Below are 17,019 nucleotides of genomic sequence, written 5' to 3' on the forward strand. Positions count from 1 at the left end.
CTCTACCCACTAGAAGCCAGTGAGTGCACCTACCTACCTTTCCCTTCCTAGTCTGACAACCAGAAACAAATATCCCCTGGGAAGCAAAGTCACCCCCTGCTGAGAACCTCTGCTGTAGGCTATGTGATTTCCCAGGGTTTATTTTTATGACAATAAAAATTATGTGGATAAAATCCGATTTTATCAAGTGATTCTAACCACAGCAGATTTCTCAGTGAGAGAAACTGGCTTTAGGGAGTTGGGGGAAAAAAATCCCGTCCAAGTAGCTCTATTATGAGAATGTAGTCCTGTGCGATCCAAAGAAGGCTGAATCAGCAATCCTGAAGGGTCCTTCTCAGCCTCTTCCCCTGCTCATGCTGTTTCTCTATTTCTCCACCCCAGTATCCAGTGCCAACTGCAGCTAGAATTTGTGTCAATGAGTGCAAATAGGGAGGAATCTGATTAGTTCTGCTCAACTTTTCAAGCCATGTCCCCAAGTCCTGTTCTGCTTGGACCAGAGGTCTGCCCAACCAATCAGCTATATCCAGCGATGGAGGGAAAATGGGATCCCATGTTTCAGAATCTCCCCCTTCAAACAATAGGAGCTGAAGCCAGGGAATCCTTCATGTATAGGACCATGGATTGAGTGAGAATGCAAATCAAAACACATCTACTATATGACGGACGGGTGGAGGGGAAAAGCACGGAATGTAAGACATGGATGACCAACTTTCTCAGTTTGTCTGGCACTGACTCAGGTTTTTTTAATTAAAATTTTGTAGTGGTAAAATGTGTGTAACAAATGACCATTTCAACAAGTTTAAGCGTACAGCGACATTAAGTTCATTCTGTTATGCTCTGTGTACATTAAGTAATACTGTGGCATTAAGAATATTCACATTTTTTGTGCAACCATCATTACCATCACCTCCAGGATGTTTCATCTTCTCCAGCTGAAACTCTGCATCTACTAACCAACACACTGGTCCTGTAGTCGCTGGCAATCACAAAAATTTTATTATTTGTCTCTTTAATCTGACTAATTTAGGTACTGCATATAAGTGGATCATACAGAATGTGTCCTTTTGTGACTGGCTTATTTCACTCAGCATAATGTTCCTCAAGGTTCATCTATGTTAGAGCAGGTATCAGAATTTCCTTCCTTTTGAAGGCTGAATAATATTCCATTGTATAAATATATCGCTTTTGTTTATCCATTTATTTGTCACTGGACACTGGAGTTGCTTCCATCTTTTGACTACTGTGAATGGAACTGACTCATTTTTTTTAAAGAAAGCCTAATATTTTCATCTTAAAATAGGGAGTAAATATTTTATTTGGTATTATATTTTAGCATTAAACAGAGATTTCCATGTCAAAAGCATCAGGAGTGTACAGAGCTGATGATTCAGGGTACTGACCAAAGAGCATTCATAAAATTACATGTCTTACCTTTCTTTTTCCAGCTTTATTGAGATATAATCAATATATTTAAAAATCATACATATTTAATACATACATTTAATTAGCTGGGATATATCCATGTACCCATGAAACCATCACCACCTTAATCAAGGAAATAACATGTCTGTCACTTCCAAATGTTTCCTGTGTCCCTTTGCTTTTGTGCGCGTGTGTGTGTGTGCGCGTAGTAAAAATATTCAACATGAGATCTACCCCCTTGAGTTTTTAAGCACACAACAGTATTTTATTAACTATAGGCACTCTGTTGTACAGCTGACCTCTAGAACTTACTCATCTTTACATAACAAACTTTATACCTATTGAACAACTCCCTCTCTCTCCATCCCCCATTCCCTGGCAACGACCATTCTATTTTCTGCAAGCTTGACTATTTTGGAAACTTCATGTAGGTGGAATCATGCAGCCTTTGTCCTTCTGTGGCTGACTTATTTCACTTAGCATGTCTTCCAAGTGCATCCATGTTGTCACAAATGGTAGGATTTCCTTCCTTTTATTAAGGCTGAATAATATTCCCTTGCATGTATGTACCACACCTTCTTTGTCCATTCATCTGTCGATGAACATTTGAATTGTTGCCATGTCTAGGCTACTGTGAATGCTGCTGCAATGAAGGTTGGATTGTAGATTATCTCTTCAAGATCCTGATTTCAGCTCTTTTGGATCTATACCCAGAAATGGAAATTATGAAACATATGGTAATTTTATTTTTAACTTTTTGAGGAACCTCCATACTATTTTCCATAGAGGCTGCACTGTTTTACATTCCCACCAACAGTTTCAATATCTCCACATCCTTGCCAACACTTGTTTTGTTTTCTTGAGAGTAGCCTTCCTAACAGCTGTGAGGTGATATTACATTGTGGTTTTCATTTGTATTTCCCTGAAAATTAATGATAGTGAGCACTTTTTTTGTATATGTGTTAGTCATTTGTATGTCCTCTTTGGAGCAATGTCTATTTGAGTTCTTTGCCTATTTTTTAATTGAGTTTTTAGTTTTTTGCTATGGAGTTGTATGCGACACCCCTGTATGTTTTGGAAATTAACCCCTTATCAGTTATATGGTTTGCAAGTATTTTCTCCCATGTCATAGATTGCTTTTCATTCTGTTGATTGCTTCCTTTGCTGTGCAGTAGATTTTTAGTTTGACATAGTCTCACTTGTCTATTTTTTTTCTTTTTTTTAATTGAAGGATCATTGATATACAATCTTATATTGGTTTCAAATGTACAACACAGTGGTTCAACAGTTACCCATATTATTAAATCCTTACCCCCTCTAGTACAGTTACTATCTATCAACATAGTAAGATGTCACAGAATCATTGGCTATATTCTCCATGCAGTACTACTATCTCACTTGTTTGTTTTTGCCTTGGTTGCCTGAGTTTTTGGTGTCATATCCATGCAATAATTGCTAACAACAATGTCATTAAGATTTTCCTCATGTTTTCTTCTAAAAGTTGTATAGTTTCAGATCTTAGATTTAAGTCTTTACTCTGGGACTGGCTCAGTTTAGCACTAGAAGTCCTGTGTTCCAAGAAACCCCTTAGTCCTAGACAAACTGGAACAGTTGGTCACCCTAGATATGAACCCAGCTAATACACCAGAAGCCAGGGTACTGGCATAAGCAGGCAAGGGCAGCCCCACCACGGAGCTCAGCCTGCTCAGAGCATGATCTTGCTGTTCCAGGAAAGGTGGCCCTTCCTGCACAGCCTCTGAGGACTGAGCAAGCTAAAGAGAGGTGGCTTTCAGAGGTCCCCAGTAGAATGTCCAGCCTCAGTGCAGAATGCATGCCCAAACGGGCCACTGAAGATAAATCTCTCTCACACACATTCACACACCACAATTTTTGGTTTTGCCTAAGCCTGGCCTTATTTGTAAATACCAAAGTGCATAAAAGATCTAACTCCTGCAAAGCTAAGAAGGTTTTCCATTAACAAAAAACTTTATTAAAATCATGCATTTTCAAACAGATCCTACCATTTGCAACAACATGGATGGAGCTAGAGGGTATTATGCTCAGTGAAATAAGCCAGGCGGAGAAAGACAAGTACCAAATGATTTCACTCATCTGTGGAGTATAAGAACAAAGGAAAACTGAAGGAACAAAACAGCAGCAGAATCACAGAACCCAAGAATGGACTAACAGTTACCAAAGGGAAAAGGACTGGGGAGGATGGGTGGGAAGGGAGGGATAAGGGCGGGGAAAAAGAAAGGGGGCATTGCGATTGGTATGTATAGTGGGGGGGGCACGGGGAGGGCTGTGCAACACAGAGAAGACAAGTAGTGATTTTACAGCATCTTACTACGCTGATGGACAGTGACTGTGAAGAGGTATGTGGGGGGGACTTGGTGAAGGGGAGGGCCTAGTAAACATAATGTTCTTCTTGTAATTGTAGATTGATGATACCAAAAAACAAATCATGCATTTTCAGTAAACCTGAAATCTATTTCTTCCCTTGGTTTGTGCGTTATTTCTTAAACATGCTAGCTGCCAAAGGTCTCACTTTTCTATGTATTTTTCTCATATTGTATTGCTTGCGAGAAAACTGAATGCTCAGTTTCTGGCATTAAACACATTTTTTGGTATTCCTGTCAGCATAACGAACAAAGCTTCTGTTTTTCATGGTTTGCAACGTGGCTTGCTGTGTGTTGAGAACAGGAACAGTAGGTTTTGGGGAGGTGTAATGTTCTATTTGCATTGGTTTCCCAACTGCTAAATGTTGACAGATTTGAGCATCTTTCAGGTCTGACATATTTTAAATCTTTGGTGGTATTGGAGATGGGGAGAGGAAAGAGATTTATTAAAAATAAGTACTTGATCTGTTCATCATGGCATCAAATCATACTCTTTGGACTTTAACTCTCATGTTTTCAATCTCAGCTGTGTGATACTATCTTAGGCCTACTGGTAGTGTAGGATGCAGAATTTTTTAAAGTGCATTTTTATGGACTGTTCAGTTAATTTTTCTACTTTTGTTAAATAAAAACCTTTATCTCCTAAAAAGAGGTTCTACCTATAAATATTAGGTGGAACAGATCAGATGTAAAGAAGCTGAAAGACCTCAGTAATGATGTGATATTGACCATCATAAACTGAGTGAACAGGCAATTGGGCCTATTTCTAAAGATCACACAGCCACAAGGAGCTTCACTTTGAGGGATCAGTTCCTGGCTCATGGAAGCGTGGGCCTTCTTTACCTTCAGCACACCCTCCAATTCAACATGTTAATACATAAGAACACCTACGTGGCTGGGACTGATGATTGATTTAAAATTTTAAATTATGTGTGATGATATTTCAGAAGATAAAAGCTTCCCCTGGGGCTGAACCACGTGGCTTGGAACAGTCAGGGGGCTGTCTGCACAGCCAACTGCAGAATGTTGACAAAGGTGCCTTTTTCAGTTCATGGGGTGCAGTGGTACCCCTTGCACCCCAAACTTATAAATTAGGAGACACAAGAGGCCTGACAGGGGTGCATGCTGCTGGCACTTGCCCAGGAGCCATTCCTCCTCCTCCTAATAAAAGTTCTGATTTCTCCTCTTCAAAGGGACATAGGATCTTTATGGTACATAAAATGATGGTTTATAAGTACTTATCTTTACTTTCACTGCAAAATACATATTTATTTAAATTTTACATTTACTTTATAATTTCTTCAAGTTTTTAATGTAGAAGTAATAGATGCACAGGTATAAAATGTCAGACTGTGCAAATGATTACGCAGGGAAAAGTGTCTCCCTCCTCTCCTGATCTTCAGTCTCTTGGATCTCCTTCCTAGAGGAAGCCTGTTACCATTTTTGCTATTACCTTTCTCAAATTATTCTATGCAAAGACAAGCATATCTATAAATAGAGAACCCCATTTTTACAAAAATGGTAGCATGGTATACACATTGTTCTTCATCTTGTTTTTAAAATTTTTTTAGATAATCGCAGGTTCACGTACAATTTTAAGAAGTAATACAGAGAGACCCATGTACCCTTTACCCAGTTCCCCACAAAGGCAGAATCTTGCAAAACCATTCTACAATATCACAACCAGTTTGCTGACACTGACACACTCCATCAACCTAAATCAGATTTCGCCACTTTTACTTGTTTTTCCCTTTGTGTATTCAGCTCTAAACAATTTTACTAGATTAGTAAGTTTGTATATCTACCTCCACAGTCAAGATACAGAACAGTGCCACCACAAGAATCTCATGCTGCCTTTATAACCATACCCTACTCCCTCATATCCCCTCCCCCATCCCGAACCCCTGGTAACCACTATTCTCCATTTCTAAACTTTGGTCTTGTCAAGACTGTTATATGTGGAAACATCCAGTCTGTAACCTCTTGCTATTGCTTTTTTTCTCTAAGCGTAATTTCCTGGAGATTCATCTAAGGCGTTGCATGTATCAGTAGTTCATTCCTTTTTATTGCTGAGCAAAATTTCACGGTATGGATGAACTCCATGGTACCACAGTTTGTTAAGCGATTAACCACTAAAGGGAATCTGGGTTGCTGCCAGTTTGGGGCTATTATGAATAAAGCTGCTGTGAACAATCATGTGCATGTTTTTGAATCCACATAAATTTTCGTTCCTCTTAGATAAATGCCCAAGAGTACAATCACTGGGTCATATGGTAGTTGTACATTTAATTTTATAAAACATTGACAAATGTTTTTAACCATTTTACACTCCCATCAGCAATTCTGGTTCTTTGCATTCTTTCCAGCATTTGGTGTTGTCATTGTTTTTCTGCAAACAGGGACAGTTTTGTTTCTTCCTTTCTGAGTTGTATGTCTTTTATTTCTTTTTCTTATTTCAGTGAGGGTTTTTTTTCCTCATTTGAGAATGTAACTTTCTGATCATAAGGTTTTCAGTTGAAGGTTTTCTTCCTCCTTTATATTTTTTAATGGTGGACAATTTGGTGTAAAATTCAGACAGATATTTGCCTATAAATATAATCACTGGTGAATGTCTTAATCCTTTGATGCTGTGAAGAGCATTATGCACACTGAATTTGATTCCTGCATCATTTGGCTTGTGTCACTAATTTTACTTAGTCTATCACTAAAAATTAGTACCAAATAAATAAAATTTAAAGTCGATATTTTCAGAAGTATATTTTTGGCTTGCATTCTTTATCAATTGTCTTTATCAGTTATCATTATCTTTATCACTAAAATCACCAACAGTTAAAAAATGACATAATATAATTTGGATATCACATCAAATCAGTAATGAATCTACCTCATGGCAAGTCCAGGAGATGGTGGGCTGGACAATTTGACATCATTTTGGTGTCAAAATAAACAAATTCTACAATTTGCTTAGCATCAATGACAGATATTTGATAAATATAATCACTGGTTTTCTTCAAAGAATGTCTTAATCCTTTGATGCTGTGAAGAGCATTATGCACACTGAATTTGATTCCTGCATCATTTGGCTTGTGTCACTAATTTTACTTAGTCTATCACTAAAAATTAGTACCAAATAAATAAAATTTAAAGTCGATATTTTCAGAAGTATATTTTTGGCTTGCATTCTTTATCAATTGTCTTTATCAGTTATCATTATCTTTATCACTAAAATCACCAACAGTTAAAAAATGACATAATAAACAAATTCTACAATTTTTCTTTTTAATCGTTTTGCAGTGTTCCATTACAAAACTGCCTTAATTAATTTATAAGTGCTCTGTTGATACGTTTAGTTGATTCTAATCTTTTAGATGATTCAGTGAATGTCCTTGTACATATCTTATAAATGCGTACAATATTGTAGAAAAATATCCTAGAAATAAAATGACTGCATCAAAAAGTATGTTTAGTTTATATTTTAATAGTGGCTGAATTGCCCTCCAAAGAGATGAAACCAATTTATTATAGTCTTATACAACACAGTGTCTTCTCAAATTTTATAAATCTTTGCCCATCTGATAGATGAAAAAAAGAATTTGTTTTGGTTATAGTTGCTGACATTGAAGATGAGTTTCAACATTGCTTAAAATGAAATGAAATTTATAAAACCAAAAAGTGACTTTCAAAAAATAGAAGAGCAATATGTGATCCTTCATATATCAAAGGTAGATGATATTACTATCAGGATGTATTTCTTTTTAATGTAGCACTCATTACACAACTCTTTCATGTATATTGAAGGAGCTTTAGTAGATGCACTTTAGCCAACAATCACCAAACTCTGGTATATGCCAAGAAGAAAGCTACTGTCTTCAATGAGCTTGTGGTCTAGCAGGGGAGTTCAAACAATTTCACTATAATACAGTAAGAATGAGTATAACTGTTTCAAGAGGATACTATCTCTATACTACAAATAAAAAAGGAACTAAGCTGAATCTAAAGGTGAGAAGACTTTGTGAAGGAGAGAACCTCTGAGCTGAGAATTAAAGGAGGAATAAAAGACTGGCCAGGTGAAGAGAGGAAGAAAAGTTATCCAAGCATAGGGAACAGCAAGGGCAAACACTGAGGCATGAATGAACTTAAGGAGTGAGGAGAATACCAGGAATTCAGCATTGCTAAAGGGACAGGCAGAGGATTAAATTAAGCAAAAGCTGCGAGCAGGAGACCAGTCAGAAGCAAAGTTTTAGGCTGTCTCCTGCACGCTGTAGGAACCATTAATGGTTTTAGGAGAAAAAGATCAGATTTGAATTTAAATTGCTTATTCTTTCCTTGTTGTGCAGGAATAAATAAATATTAGAATAAATAGGAAATCAGATAATTATGACTTTTTGGTGTGCCTGAAAGATTTCATAGTAATAAAAACTGAATGTGGTTGTGCATTAACATTTTTCCTAATCATGGCATTCCTATTTTTATTCCTTTCCTATTACTGCTTAACAAATTACCACAAGCTTAGTGGCTTACAACCATGCAAATGCATTATTTTTCAGTTGTGGAGGTCAGAGTCTGAAATGGGTCTCAAAGGGCTAAAATCAAGATGTTTTATGTTGCCAACAGTTTTCCAAAGTAGTTGTACCATTTTGCACTGCACCAGTGATTGCTGAGGGAGTTCCACTTGTTTACAGTCTCATTAATACTTCTGTCCCTTTCTTTTTAGCCATTCTAGTGGGTCTTACGTCTTGGTTTTATATTGCATTTCCTTGATGACCAATGAAGTTGGGAATTTTTTTATTTTCCCTGATTTTTTTTCCTCACCTTTTTATTACAAAATTTTCACATTCAGAAAAGTTAAAAGAATTACATAATGAAGAATTTAATACCTAGTACCTAGATTTAAGCAATTGTTAACCTTTTGCTATATTTGGGGTGTGTGCATATGATTGTTTTGCTGATTCGCTGTAAAATAAGTTACATACAATCATGACACTTCATCCATAATTACTTCAGGAATATCTCCTAGAAATCAAGACATTTTTCTATATAACATGATTGTATCTAGCAAAATTAGCAGTAATTTCCTAAAAATGTTATCTAATAGTTGTGTTCAAGTCTCCCCAGTTGTCTCCAAAGTACTTGCAAGCTAGTTTTTTGAACCTGAGCCAATCAAGGCTGACTTGTTGCATTTGATTACTATAACCCTTTGAAACGACCTACCATCTTCCCTCACTGCCCCCACTCCACCACCACCATGACATTGACTTTGAAGAGCTAAATTCTGTTCCAGTTGTCTATATAAAGAAATTTTAAAATACTCAAAAATTTTAGCGGCCTAAAACAACTACTTATGTCACAATTTTGTAGATCACAGTATCAGGCAGGGCTCAGTCAAGAGATTCATCTGTTTCACATGACATTGGCAAAAGCCACTTGGTGGTATTTATTGGCAGATGGACTGTCTGGAGAGTCCAACATGGATCTGCTGTCAAGTCTAGCACCTTGGTTGGGAGGGCTGGAAGGCTGGACTCAGCTGGAACTGCCCACCAGAGCACGTCCATATGACCTTGGAGTGGTCAGTTTTCTTACATAATGGCTCATGGATCCTTGGTGAACAGGACAGAAACTGCATTGCCTTTTATAACTTAGCTTCAGAAGTCACATAGCATCATTTTTATCATGCTGTATTTGTTGAACTAGTCACAGAGAATTTGAAGCTATGTTTTAAAAACTATCATGGTCTGCCCTCTGGCCACAAATTATTTGCCTTTCTCTCACATACACACACCTTTTCCCATAACTCCTCCGAAGTTTCATCTCATTATGACATTGGGGTCAGGCTCTTTGAGATAAGCCTTTCTTTATCTTGGGCTCCTTGTGAGACTGCTGTTGGCTGTTGGACCACATCTTTAGGAATATTAGAAGCACTACTGTCTAGCTGAGAGGAGCTATGTGGCATCCCTTACGATTCTTAGAGAGCTCTTTGTGTACCTGACAGGGTAGGAGGCACCATCCTAAGTCTTTCTGAGGTCATAAACTTATGTCTTCTAGACATGCATCAGATTCCCTGAGACAATATTTTATTAATATCCCTATACAGGGCTCCACATTCTGATTCTGTCTACTTGTTTCTTCTTGTTGAACTTTTCCTCAAGTTCCCCCTCACTTACTCCCATCTCTCCTGTAAAGTCAAGTCTAGTGGCTTGACTGGTTCAGGTTAAATACTTTGTCAAGAACACTCCCGGGTGATTTGGCACATATTATGTCACATGATATCTACAGACACCCCATATCAGGCTGTCCTACCACTATTGTGGCACGTTTGATCACTTCCACATGGTGGTGACCTCCAGATCTTTCCACTGCTAGAGTAATTTTCTTCTTTGTGATTAGCATGTAATCTGTAGGGTGATACTGTGAAATATATGGGATGCTTCACAAATTCGCATCATCCCTGTGCAGGGACCATGCTGATCTTTCTGACATCCTCCCCATTTCACTCTGTGCTATGGAAGCAGGCCTTGACCTGACTCTCCTGAATTGAGTTCTTCCATCTCTTGCCCAGCACCTCCTCCTGCTCCAGGTATCTGCTGACTGAGCTGAAAATATCCCTGAACTGCTCCAGTTTCCTTAGTAGGCTGTGCCTATCGAGGTCTAAGCTGTATTTTTCTTTGCTCCAGTTTTTCTATCAATCTGATCCTGTCTGCTTTCTATCTTACAGGAACTACTATATCCTTCTGGTCTTCCAGTGACACTCTGTTGTTTTCCTCTCTTTTTTTGTGGGTTTCATGTATACATATGAAATATCTACAAAGAGATAGAATATGTAGATTCAGTAGATTTGAGGCAAGAAATAGGAAGGTTGATGCATGTGGCTGTATCCAGCAGACATCTCTAGCTAATCTTTGCTCTTGGGAAACCATATTGTAGGGAAACAATGATAAAGAGTCAGAGGATGAAGATGGAAATCAGATTGTTATGGCCTGGACTGTGTCCCCCCCAAATTCATATATTGAAGCCTTAACACCTAATGTGACTATATTTGGAGCTAGGGCCCATGAGAAGGTAATTAAGGTTAAGTGAGGTCATATTCCTATATGACTGGTGTCCTTATAAGAAGAGACACCAGGGATGTGCATTCACAGAGAAAAGGACATGTGGGGACACAGCAAGAAGGTGGCCATCTGCAAGCTAAGAAGAGACCTTAGGAGAAACCAGCCCTGCTACCTTGATCTTAGACTTTCAGTATCCAGAACTATGAGGGACTTTCTGTTAAGCCATCCAGCATGTGGTATTTTGCTATGGTGGCCTTAGCAAACTAATACACAGATCTTAGAAGATGCATATGACTTACCTATGAGTTTAGAATTTATTCTGTAAACAAAGCAGGGTTATAAGCAGGGCAGTAACAGAATCAAATCTTTTGGGTTTGGACATCACTATGACGGAAATATGAACAAATGTTGGAGCAAGTAGAGAGTAAAGGCAGAGAAACATCAGTCAGGAGGCATTTTAGGAGTATGGGTAAGAAACGATGAAGGTTTGAACAAAGGCAATTGGACCAACAGAAGGATGCTACGAAGGGAGCATCAGCAGAAAGTATCGCCTGGTGGGATATGGAGAGGGGAGAGAGAGAGCAATACTGAATTCTTCCCAGGTTCCTGAGTTGCATAGTGATGGTGCCGGACATTATATTCTACCCAGACTCCTCCTTCCCAAAAGCACCCAAATTGTGTCCCAGGAATTGCCCCCCACCAGTCTTCCCGGTTGTGCAGCCCATGCGCTTTGGGGAAGGTAACTTTTATACCAGCTTTAAAGATGGGCCTTGACTGACTTACACTGACTAGCACGTTCCACCTCTCCGGCTATAGCTTTTGGTTTTGGTTCAGGAGAAGCATGTGATCTAAACCTGGCAATGAGGACAAATGTCAGAATTCCTGGTCAGAACTTTCTACTGGAATACTGGAACCAAATGATCTGCCCCACTGGACAAGAAGAAGGAAGCCTGTAGACTTGATAAACATCTTTCTTGTGACCCCAGGGGAATAAGCCATAGATTGAAGCAGACCATGTGTAGAACAAAGCAAAGACAGATCCCCAGCGACACGCATGGGCTGCTGGAAGAATGGACCATGACATCCTGGACTCTCCAGGTATGCCATCTAAGAATCCCCTTGTCACTTAGACTAGCTTGGATTGGGTTTTCCTGTTGTTGGCCACATAAAGATACAGGGAGTCGGGTGGATGGTGGAGCCACTAACTGGTACATGCAAGGCACAAAGAGGAGCTGATTTGAAAGGAAAGAAGTTTTTTCCTGAATTTTCACAGTCCTACATCTTTGCCTGAAGATTATCCTTGGGTCAGGAAAGACCATCTCACATTTGTGGGCCTCCTGTTCACACTCAGAGGCCCCACGCTGGTGCCTCTTCTTCTGAAAGCCTTTGTAAACCTGTCCTCTGTCCATGTCAGAATTCCCAAGTCCTTCTGAGCACCCATGACATTTTAGATACGGCTTTATCTTAGCTTTTATCACCTCTTGTTCCTAATTCCTCCACTGGGCACCAGACTCCTAAACACCATATTCTTGTCCACGTTTGCAGCCCCAGGGCATCTAACAGGCATCTTGATGAACATCTTGATGAAAAAATAACAGCTGCCCCCATATTCTCCTCAAACTGATGAATTTACTTACCACTCCGCCCCCTTTAGACTGAGAGGAAATTCTAGCTATCAGATTATGGATTAAATCACATAATAACTTACCAGAAAAAGATGAAAACAGAGGAATGAAAGGAAGGGGTATTTTTTGAAGCTGGGAATACAGAAAAAGCAAAGTTGGATTAAACAAGTACCTCTATTATAATGATGTGATAGCTGCTTCTTTGCCAAGTTATAAGGGTCACACACACACACACACACACACAATCTCTCAGAATACATAAGATGGGTGTATAATTTTTCTGGTACTGCTGAAGACTGTGGGAAGTATCTAAAATCGGGTCTACCCACACATAAGGTCGCATCATGCCCATCAATTTATTTTGATATCACTGAAGGCGTTTTGGAGCAGCACTCAAGAAATAGCTCAACCAAAAGAACATTTATATTATGCAAAAATGAATTCCAGTGATTTAAATCCATTAACCTTACATAATAAAATTTCAAACATAGTAATGGTAATTCAAAAATTTTAAAAAAACTTTAATATTTTGAACTCATAGGAGATAATTTCTATCTGAAATTTTGCAGATAATAATTTATCATCTTCAAGTCCATTTAGAAACCTAAATTGGTGGAAGGGAGTGGGGGGTGGGGCACTAGAGTGTAGTGTAGTCCAGCCTCAATTAATGGTGATAATAATGAAAACTGATAGCTATTTAACGAATGTTCACTGAATGCTTACTACATATTGTTCAAGGATACAGCAGTGAGCAAACACATCTGAATAATGATCTTAAGAAGGACATATGAGTCCTGACTACAGGCCAGGCCCTGAGCTAAGTGCTCTGAATATATGGGTTCATTCATTCCACTCCCGCCACAATCCTGTGAGCTACTACTATTATCCCCATGTTATGATACAGAAACTAAGCTTCACCGGAGGTCACAAAGCCAATTAAAATGATGGGAGCTGTACTCTACCCGGGTCCTGTCAGATTCCTAACACAGCAATCAAGTATAAATGGCTGCTGTGAATGTTTCCCGTGTAGGGGACAAAGCCATTTTAAATCCTGTTTGCCCTTTTTGTTTCTCATTCCGTTTTTACAGTCGGCATAAAGGTAAAGTTCAGTGGAGTTCAACCAAAACCTCAACAAATGTAAATTAGGGGGCCCAATCAATGAGCTGTCATCATGGCATCATTCAGACCATGACTATGGAAACCTGTGTGATCTTGGCTGTACCTTAGCCAAATATTTTGTCCAGTGATTTCAGGGTTTCACTGCTACCTCCTGTAACTGCTATAATTTCTGTACTCCACCTGTACTATTTATTATTTACTTAAAATTGATTCATTGTTTTTCCTTAATGTTTCAAAGGAAAATAATATCACCTCTGAAAATAAAGGACCACTAATTAATCCAACAGATATTTATGGAGTGCCCAACAGGCATAAGCAGTGGGAACATAGCAAGGCAAAGTACACCACAAAGAATCCACACCCTTGTTCTAGCAGGGGTGCCAGCAAAATATATAGTACCTTAGAGAATGATTAGTGCTGAGGGGAAAGAGGGAGGGGGATATCAGGTGTCAGCAGGAGGGGGTTAACATTTTGGATAGGGTGGCACAGAGGGCCTCACTGAAGTGACTTTTGAGTAAAGATCTTAAAGGGACCATTCACATGGAAACCTAAGAGAAAGGCATTCAGGGAGTGGGAAGAGACAATGCAAAGCCCTGAAGAATGAGTGTCCTCGGGGTTTTCAGGGAACAAGGTCATGGGCAGAAGCAAGATTAGATAGGAAGCCACTGCAAAATCTAAGCAAGAGATTATGGTGGCTTGGAACAGAGTGCTGAGAAATAGTCAATTCTGGAAGATAGAGCCAACATTTGCTAATGGGCCCTTTACAGAGTATAAAGGGAGGGGAATTAAGGAAAACCCTCAAGCTTTTGGCCTAAGCAGCAACTGGAAGGATGGAGTCCAATACATTCTTTTTTTCTTTCTTTTTTCTGCCCTCCCACCCCCCACCCCCGGATTCGCATTTCTGTCACTTGTGTCACAGCCTCCGGACTCAGTGGAAGAAACTTAGAAAGCACTGGGGTTCTAAAGCACAGACTTAAAGCTGCTTGCAGCCTTGTTTAGCTAAAGTCTGTGCTACACAGTTCTATGATTCCACAATTTTGGAATGATGACCCTGGAAACAAATACTCCATTTTTCAGAGGTCCGGCAGACACCCTTCAGAAAACTGAAATTCTGTATGTTGTAAATATATTGAACATACTCTGAGTATCATAAATATACTGAAATTCTGCTTAGATGGATCGACTGGGGACTAAGGAACACAAGCTTTCTTAGAGAAAATAAACATTCCTGGTGCTTAAAATTTATAAACAGATCTATACTGGACAAATGGCATGCAACTTCTGTCAAATGACTTAATGCAACTGTTAGGCGTCATAAGCTCAAACTTTAATTTCACTTTTTCTGGCTTACTCTTTGGTTCAAGGAGAGGACAGATAAAATAGAGGAAAAATATACAAGCAGTGAATACTAGTTTCACATGCACAAGACATTAAATAAGAAAAACAAGGTAATCTGATTTTATCTTAAACACCAGCCTATTACTTTAGTACTAAAATAACTGTGGTATTTGAGTTTAGAACCAAACACTCAAAATATTTCCTGTCTTTGGCACTGATGAATCAGTAATCACCCATCTTAACTGTTTCAACATAAAAAATAGCTTAGTCTCCTTGTCAGTAAATAATCTGCACTGACTTCAATTAGACAAATTAATTTATATTCCTATTCCAAACTATGTCCAGTATGCTACATCCATTTCATCAGAGAAACTATAAATTTTGACTATGAATTATGTTTACTTTTGTATTGGATGGTGTAGCAAACTGAACATTTAAAATATAAAGAAAAAGGCTCTCATGTAACTACCTTTAAATAGATGCCTAACTAAAGGTTCAAGGCTGGTTTCCCAACTGGGTTGCAGACTTGCCTGCCTAGTGGTTCCTAGATTCCCTGAGGGTCAAACTGAAAACATCTTTTGCCTCAAACTACCCACATTCCTATGCTCTGTATATGTTAATGACATCTCCATCCACCTGGGTAACCAGGTTAAAGTTTTAAATCATCTTTGACCTCTCTCTATCCTTTACTTCCTATATCCAGTGAGTTGCCAGGGACTGCCCACTGCACACCTTCAAACTGGCTTCCCTGCATCTAATCTCTCCCTTCTTCACCCCACTGCCAGAACTCTCTTCTTAAAGCTCTGATTAATGTTATTAATTGCTAAAAAAAAAAAAGGTACACATTTCCCCCTATTTCCTATGAAATAGCCTATACTCAGAACAGCACTCAAGGCTTTCCACAATTTGGCCCTGAGTCCCCCACTGCCTCTTGCTTTAATTACACCCAGGATTTAACTGACAGAGGTGACTGAGTGATCACACTGAGTGGTCTGTGTCGTTGACAGAACTGCTCACATTTCCCAAGAGAAGGGAGCACATCACATCACACAGGTCCTCATGGGAAAGTACCAGGGTCAGTCAGGAGGCCACAGTAAGGCAAGAACATGGTCCAGATCCTTCACTGTGGTTTCTGTGGGAAGGAACAGGCAAGACAGTGGGAAAGTGTGGGTAAAATTGTAACATTTCCAGAATATCTCGCCTGGTTTTAGTATATGTGTATATTAATAGGCGTTCAGAGGTGGAAAGAAGTATGGCTGTAGTACATTTGCATCTTTCCTCAGTGGTGGAGAAGTTCATCTCCATATCAGTGGGCAACAGAGGGCTTATCTGTACCTGAGAGGTGAGTGGGAGCACCAGTGTGCTTGCTGCTGGAGCAGTGAAGAAAGAGGGCCTGGGACTGCAGTTTGTGGGCAATAAACTAGTTTTAAGCTTTATTTCTCCCTTTGACTGATTTTGGTTTTTAGAGGTATTTTGCCCCAGGATTTCCTTTCCCCGCACTTACAGAAAGTTTGAACAAGTGTAGGACTGGATAGTTTGAATGACGTTGGTGGGCTCTGGGCTTTAAGGGTGGTCTCTCATTGTCCAGTATTTGGCCCTGGGGTGATTTAGGCCGGGGAAGTACTGGCTTGATACATGAGTTAGATAAAGGAAGTGGTTGGGGATATGGGCTTTGAGGGTTGATCTGGGTATGGTATATTTGCAGGCAGGTTGTTTGTTACTTTAGGAGTTAGCCCACCCAGGCAGGGACAGTTCCTCCCCAGAGGCCTTAAGGCTCCAAGATGTCAAAGCATCATTAAATACAGAAAATAAAAAACATGACTAATGCACATCTCCCTTCCCAAGAACCCTTTGCTCATAGCTCTAGTAGCCCCAGAAAATGCTTTTCTATATCAGTTCTGCAGTGCATCTCTCAACACTGCCACCACCAGCTCTGACAGAAGAGGTACCCCAAGTGTGGTATTATGTAACCATAATACCTCCCCTGCGCCCACCCATCCCACTGGACCAATGATAGCACCTGACATAGGCATCCCATCAGTAGGGTGGGTGGCAACCTCTGACCCGTGG

The 17,019-nt window shown here is 39.4% G+C and overlaps 1 pseudogene; it reads right to left on the reverse strand.

Annotated features, from left to right (window-relative positions):
• Nucleotides 1-10,231: 10,231 nt before the first annotated feature.
• On the reverse strand, nucleotides 10,232-10,332 carry LOC140847235 (U6 spliceosomal RNA; annotated as a pseudogene).
• Nucleotides 10,333-17,019: the final 6,687 nt, after the last annotated feature.

This window comes from Manis javanica, chromosome 17, assembly GCF_040802235.1.
Source record: "Manis javanica isolate MJ-LG chromosome 17, MJ_LKY, whole genome shotgun sequence".
Lineage (NCBI taxonomy): Eukaryota > Metazoa > Chordata > Mammalia > Pholidota > Manidae > Manis > Manis javanica.